The 6,578-nt window shown below is 49.3% G+C and overlaps 1 long non-coding RNA gene across 1 annotated transcript; it reads left to right on the top strand.

Annotated features, from left to right (window-relative positions):
- Positions 1 to 1,282: 1,282 nt before the first annotated feature.
- LOC107971074 (uncharacterized) lies at positions 1,283 to 4,645 on the top strand. Its single transcript, XR_001713997.3, has 3 exons — positions 1,283 to 1,455; positions 3,395 to 3,510; positions 3,766 to 4,645. It is a non-coding gene; the product is annotated as an uncharacterized LOC107971074 (long non-coding RNA).
- The last annotated feature ends 1,933 nt before the right edge of the window (positions 4,646 to 6,578 follow it).

Genomic DNA, 6,578 nt, shown 5'->3' with positions numbered 1-6,578 from the left:
TGGCAGGGCTGAGAGGGTGGGACTGCCATCCAAGGGTAAGGGAATAGGGTCACCTCCAGGGTTGCCAAGGGTGGAGGCACTAACCAGGGCTGAGAGTGCAGGGCTGCCATCCAAGGCTGAGGGGGCAAGGTCATCACCAGGATTCTAGAGCACAGGGCCACTGCCCAAGGCTGAGAGGGTGATGTGGCCACCCACAGCTGCTGCAATGAGATCACCACCAGGGCTCCAGATGGTGGGCCCACTGCCCAGGGCTGAAAGGGCGGTGCTGCCATCCAAGGCTGAAGGGGTGAGGTCACCAGTTCCAGATGGTGGGCCCACTGCCCAGGGCTGAGAGGGCGGTGCTGCCATCCAAGGCTGAAGGGGTGAGGTCACCAGCAGGGTTCCAGATGTTGGGCCCACTGCCCAGGGCAGTGTTGCCATCCAAGGTTGAGGGGGTGAGGTCATCACTAGAGTTCTAGAGCACAGGGCCACTGCCCAAGGCTGCAAAGGCAGAACTGCCACCCAAGGCTGAGGGGAGGTCACCAGTAGAGTTCCAGAGCACGGGTCCACTGCCTAGGGCTAAAGGGGTGGTGCTGTCACCCAAGGCTGAGGGGGTGTGGTCATCACCAGGGTTCCAGAGGGTGGGACCACTGCCCAGAGCTGAGGTGGTGGTGCTGCCACCCAAGGCTGAGGGGATAGGGTCATCAAAAGGGTTCCAGATAGTGGGAACATTGGCCAGGGCTGAGGGGGCGGTTTTGCCCCCCATGGCTGAGGAGGTGGGTTCATCACCAGGATTCCAGATGGTGGGACCACTGTCCAGGGCTGAGGGGGCGGTGCTGCCACCCAAGGCTGAGGGGGTGGGGTCATCAACAGGATTCCAGAGGGTGGTCCCACTGGCCAGGGCTGAGGGGGCAGTTCTGCCAGCCAAGGCTGAGGGAGTGGGGTCATCAACAGGGTTCCAGATAGCGGGACCACTGCCCACTGCTGAGGGGGCAGTGCTGCCACCCAAGGCTGAGTGGGTGTGGTCATCACCAGGGTTCCAGATGATGGGACCACTTCCCAAGGCTGTGGGGGTGGTGCTGCCACCCAAGGCTGAGGGTGTGGGGTCATCACCAGGGTTCCAGACTGTGGGACACTGCCCAGGGCTGAGGGGGCTGTGTTGCCACCCACGGCTGAGGGGGTGGGGTCATCACCATGGTTCCAGATGGCGGGACCACTGCCTAGTTCTGAGAGGGTGGGGCTGCCACCCATGGCTGCGGAACTGATATTGTCATCAGGGTTCCAGACGGTGGGCCCACTGCCCAGGGCTGAGGGATTGGTGCTGCCATCCAAAGCTGAGGGAGTGGAGTCACCACCAGGATTCTAGAGTCCATGGCCCCTGCTGAAAACTGAGAGGATGGGGCTGCCATCCAAGCCTGAGGGGGTGAGGTCACCACCAGAGTACCAGAGGATAGAGCCGCGGCACAGTCCTGAGGGGTAGGAGCCACCTCTATGATTCCGATAGGCGAGGCCACTGCCCAGGGCTGAGACGGTGGTGCTGCCATCCAGGGCTGAGGGGGTGAGGCCACTGCCAGGCCTGAGAGGGCGGGTTTCCATCCAAGGCAGAGAGGGCAGAGCCACCTCCAAGGCTCCAGGGGACAGAGCCACTTCCTATGCCTGAGGGGGCAGAACCACCTCCAGAATTCTTGGGGGCAGGGCTATTGCCCTGGGCTGAAGGGGTGGGGCTGCCATCCAAGGCTGAGGGAGTGAGGTCATCCCCAGGATTCCAGCTGGTCGGGCTGCTGCCCATAGCTGAGAGAGCCGGGTTTCCATCCAAGACCGATGGAGCGGAGCTATTTCCCAGGGCAGATGGGCAGAACCACCTCCAAGGATCCTGAGAATTAGGCCACTGCCAAGGGCTGAAAGGGCAGAGCCACCTTTAAGACTCCAGAGGGTGGGGCTGCCATCCAAGGCTGAGGGGGTGGAGCCACCTGCAGGGTTCCTGAGTGCGGGGCTACTGCCCAGGGCTGAGATGGCAGGGCTGCCTTCCAAGGCTGAAGGTACAGAGCCATCTCTGGGTTTACAGATGGCAGGTCCACTGCCCAGGATCCAGGAAGTGGAGCTACCTCCAGGGTTCCTGCCCAGCAGGGCCACTGCCCAGGGCTGAGAGGGCGGGGCTGCTATCCAATGCTGAGGGGCAGAGCCACCTGCAGGGTTCCTGAGTGCGGGGCTACTGCCCAGGGCTGAGACGGCAGGGCTGCCTTCCAAGGCTGAAGGTACAGAGCCATCTCTGGGTTTACAGATGGCAGGTCCACTGCCCAGGATCCAGGAAGTGGAGCTACCTCCAGGGTTCCTGCCCAGCAGGGCCACTGCCCAGGGCTGAGAGGGCGGGGCTGCTATCCAATTCTGAGGGGCAGAGCCACCTCCAGGGTTCCAGAGTGTGCAGCCACTGCCTCAGACCCAGGGGCCTGAGTCACCACCACTCAGGAATGAGGGGACAGGGCCACCAACCAGGACCCTGTGGACCAGGCTACCTTCTCATTTCCAGAGGATAAGGCTATCTTCTATGTTTGCAGAAGATGGGGCTCCTGCCCAGGTTTGAGGGGTCAGGGTCACCAGCCAGGACCAATGGGATAAGCGGAATCTTTGGTTACAGATGGTAAGGTGGGCCCCTGAGTTCCATAGGGCAGCATCCCCCTCTTTCTTCAAAGGGTGGGACCACTGCTCTGGGATGAGAGCGTCAGTTTGCCTCCTCATTTCCAGAGGGCAGGGACATCTCCTGGGTTCCAGAGAACCAGGTGACTGCCAAGGCCTGAGTGGGCGGGACCTCTACCCAGGGTTCAGGGGACAGGATTGCCATATAAGGATGAGGAACCAGGGGCAAGGTAGCCTCTTCTTTACAGACATTGGGGCAGCCACCTAAGGATAAAGAGGTGAGTCCATTGGACAAAGCCACAGAAAATTATTCTGAAGCCTTAAAACCTAATGGAATTTTACCTGCTGTGTTGCAAACTGCCTTAGACCTTTTTACTGTCCAGTCTCTTTTTTTTTTTTCCGAGATCGAGTCTCACTCTGTTGCCCAGGATGGAGTGCAGTGACGTGATCTTAGCTCACTGCAACCTCTGCCTCCCAGGTTCAAGTGATTCTCCTGTCTCAGCCTCCTGAGTAGCTGGGACTACAAGCGCCCGCCACCATGCGTGCCTAATTTTTGTATTTTTAGTAGTGACGGGTTTCACCATGTTGGCCAGGCTGGTCTCGAACACCAGACCTCAGGAGTTCCACTTGATCCACCTGCCTCAGCCTCCCAAAGTGCTGGGATTACAGGCATGAGCCACCATGCCCAGCCCAGTCTCCATTTTGGAATGGAAATGTTTATCCTATGCCTGTCCCACCATTGTATTTTGAAAGCAGATAACTTGTTTTCTGGGTTTTACAGATTTACAGCTGGAGGGGAATTTTACCTCAGGATGGACCATGGCCCAAACTTTACCCATCCCTGAATTAGATGAGATTTTGAACATAACGTTGATGCTGGAATGCGTTAAGACTTTTGTGAGTATTAAAATGAGGTGAATGTATTTTGCAGGTGGGAAGAACATTAATTTGGGGAGGCGGGGCAAAGAACAGATTGTGATGTGTTGAGCTGTGCCCTCCAGAAAAGGAAATGTTGAAGTTCACACCCCCAGTATCTCAGAATGTCATCTCATTTAAAAATAAGGTCATTGCAAATGTAATTAGTTAAGTTAAAATGAGGTCATACTGGACCAAGATGGGTCCCTGATTCAATATAACTTGTGTCTTTTTAAGCCGGCAGCCAGGAGAAGACCAAGACAAACCAGAAGAATTCCATCTGACAATGAAGGCAGAGATTGGGGTTATGCAATTGCAAGCCAAGGAATACCAAAGATTGCTGGCAAACCACCAGAAACTAGGAAGAGGCAAAGAAGGACTCCCCTACAGGTTTCAGAGAAAAAGCAAGGTTCTGCCCACTCTTGTTTAAGACATCTAGCCTCCAAGACAGTGAGACAGTACATTTCTGTTGTTTTAAGCTACCCAGTTTGCGGTACTTTGTCATGGCAGCCCTGGGTAACTAGCACAGACTCTGACATCCTATGCTGTCCCATACATTGATAGCCCCCTCACTCTACTCATGCTCTGAATCCCATGCCAGACCATCTTTGATGTAAACACCTTCATTGATCTGCTTGGGCTCTGACATCCCTCACTTAGCTCCCCTTAAACATGGATGGCTTCCTTTCTCCTCCTGGCTTCTGATTCTTTACACCAAACCAACCCCCACAAGGAACAACTTTTTCACTTTCTTCAGGCTCTGCCTCCACTTCAGGCTGCCTTCATCTGTGGTTCCCCTCCTTACCCCAGTTAAGCACCAACATCTAGAGCTACACCTCTATTTGGACACCTATCTTGCTCCAACCCACCTCTTGAATTGTTCTAGAAGTAATGAGAAGGGAAAGAAAAGAACAGGAAACAGGAAGGGATAAAAGAAGAGCCAGACTTGGTTTTAAGAAATACAATATGAAAGATGAAGTGAAAGCGTCCTTCATATCCCTTCATAATTTCATTTGCCTCCCTTTCTCCCTAGAGGTACTACTATACTGTATTTATTTTCCTCTTTTTCATGCAGGATTTTATGCTACTACTACATAAATAATTATCCATTAACATGATTCAAATAAGTTATGTCATTCCACAGTTATATCAACTCTTGGTAGGTTTTGCTCAAGATTATGATTTGAAATACATGTTGTTAATATACGTAGCTCCAAGTCTTTCAACTTAAACTGCTATATGGGCATGAGCAAAGCATAAACCTTATTTGTCCAGTCTCCTGTTGATAGGCATTTAGGAAGTCCCACATTATAATTGTGACTTTGTCTATTTCTTTTGTTATCTCTATTGTTCTTTTGCTTCATGTATTTTGAGTCTCTATTATTTGGTGCATGTCCATTGATTTCCTGGTGGATTGGTGGTTTGATCTTTCTTTCTTTCTTTTTTTTTTTTTTTTTTTGAGACGGAGTCTTGCTGGGTCACCCAGGCTGGAGTGCAGTGGCGCGATCTCGGCTCACTGCAAGCTCCGCCTCCCAGGTTCACGCCATTCTCCTGCCTCAGCCTCCTGAGTAGCTGGGACTACAGGTGCCCACCACCAGGCCCGGCTAATTTTTTGTATTTTTTAGTAGAGACGGAGTTTCACCATGTTAGCCAGGATGATATCGATCTCCTGACCTTGTGATTCGCCCGCCTCAGCCTCCCAAAGTGCTGGGATTACAGGCATGAGCCACCGCACCCAGCCGATCTTTGTTTCATTAAGTAATGTTTCTCTTTGTCTCTAGCAATTAAAGTCTACTTTATCTGATATTATTATGGCCACTCCTACTTTTGCAAATGCAAATGTGCTTTGAGTATCTTTTCCCATCCTTTTATTTTCAGCCTACTTACATGTATCATTGTATTTGCAGTGTATAGTATTTGTAGATAGCATGTAGTTGGATCATGTATTTTTTAATTGGTTCTGCCAATCTGTTTTCATTACTGAGTTTAGACCATTTACGCTTAGAGAAGTAATTACTGGTATGTTAGAGCTTAAATCTGCCATTTTATTTGTTTTCTGTTTATTTCCCCTGTTTCTCATTCCTCTATTTCCCTTTTCTTGCCTTCCTGTGGGCTACTTGAACATTGTTAGAAGTTTATCTTGATTTATTTATAATGTTTTGAATATATCACTTCGTATAGTTTTCTTAATAGTTGCTCTAGGAATTACAAAATATATATATAGTTTACCACAACCTACTGGTATTAATATTTTACCACTTTGAATAAAGTGTAGAAGCCTTATTTCCATTTATATCCCTTTGCACTTCCCACTTCTAAAATGTAATTGTTTTAGAAGAGGGGAAAAATAGATACTGAGGCCTACTTGAGGGTGGAGAATGAGAGGAAGGTTAGGGTCAAAAAACTACCTATCATGTACTATGCTCTCTACCTGGGTAACAAAATTATTTGCACACCAAACCCCATCAATGCACAATTTGCACATGTAACAAACCTACACATATGCCCCCAAACCTAAAATACAATGTGAAAGGGAAAAATAAAATATAATTGTCTTAAATATTTCCTTTACATGTATTCACCACCACATCAGATGCTCTTATACTTTTTGCTTCAACCATCAAATATGATTTAAGAAACTCAAGAAAAATAGAATAGTCTATTATATTTATCCCTATTTTTATCCATTCTTATGGATTTTTTTTCCCTTCTGAAGTTCTAAGCCTACTTCTGTTATCATTTCCTTTCTGCGTAGATAACTTCTTTTAGCCATTCTTTAAGATAGGTTTGTTAGCAACACATTTTTAGTTTTCCTTCATCTCAGAATGTCTCTATTTCTTCTTCATTGATGAAAGATATTTTCATTAGGTATAGAATTCACAGTTGACAATTTGTTTCTTAAAAGAAAATGCTAAAGCACTTAAAAAATGCTGCACCTCTTCCTTCGGGCCTCCATCATTTCAAATTCACATTCAAATTGGTGTTCTCCTGTAAATAATGTTTCTTTTATCTCTGACTGCTTTCAAGAATTTTTTTCTTTGTCATTAGTT

Source organism: Pan troglodytes, chromosome X (genome assembly GCF_028858775.2).
Source record: "Pan troglodytes isolate AG18354 chromosome X, NHGRI_mPanTro3-v2.0_pri, whole genome shotgun sequence".
Lineage (NCBI taxonomy): Eukaryota > Metazoa > Chordata > Mammalia > Primates > Hominidae > Pan > Pan troglodytes.
The sequence above is the reverse complement of the archived record's forward strand: the minus strand, read 5'-3'. Positions and strand labels throughout refer to the sequence as shown.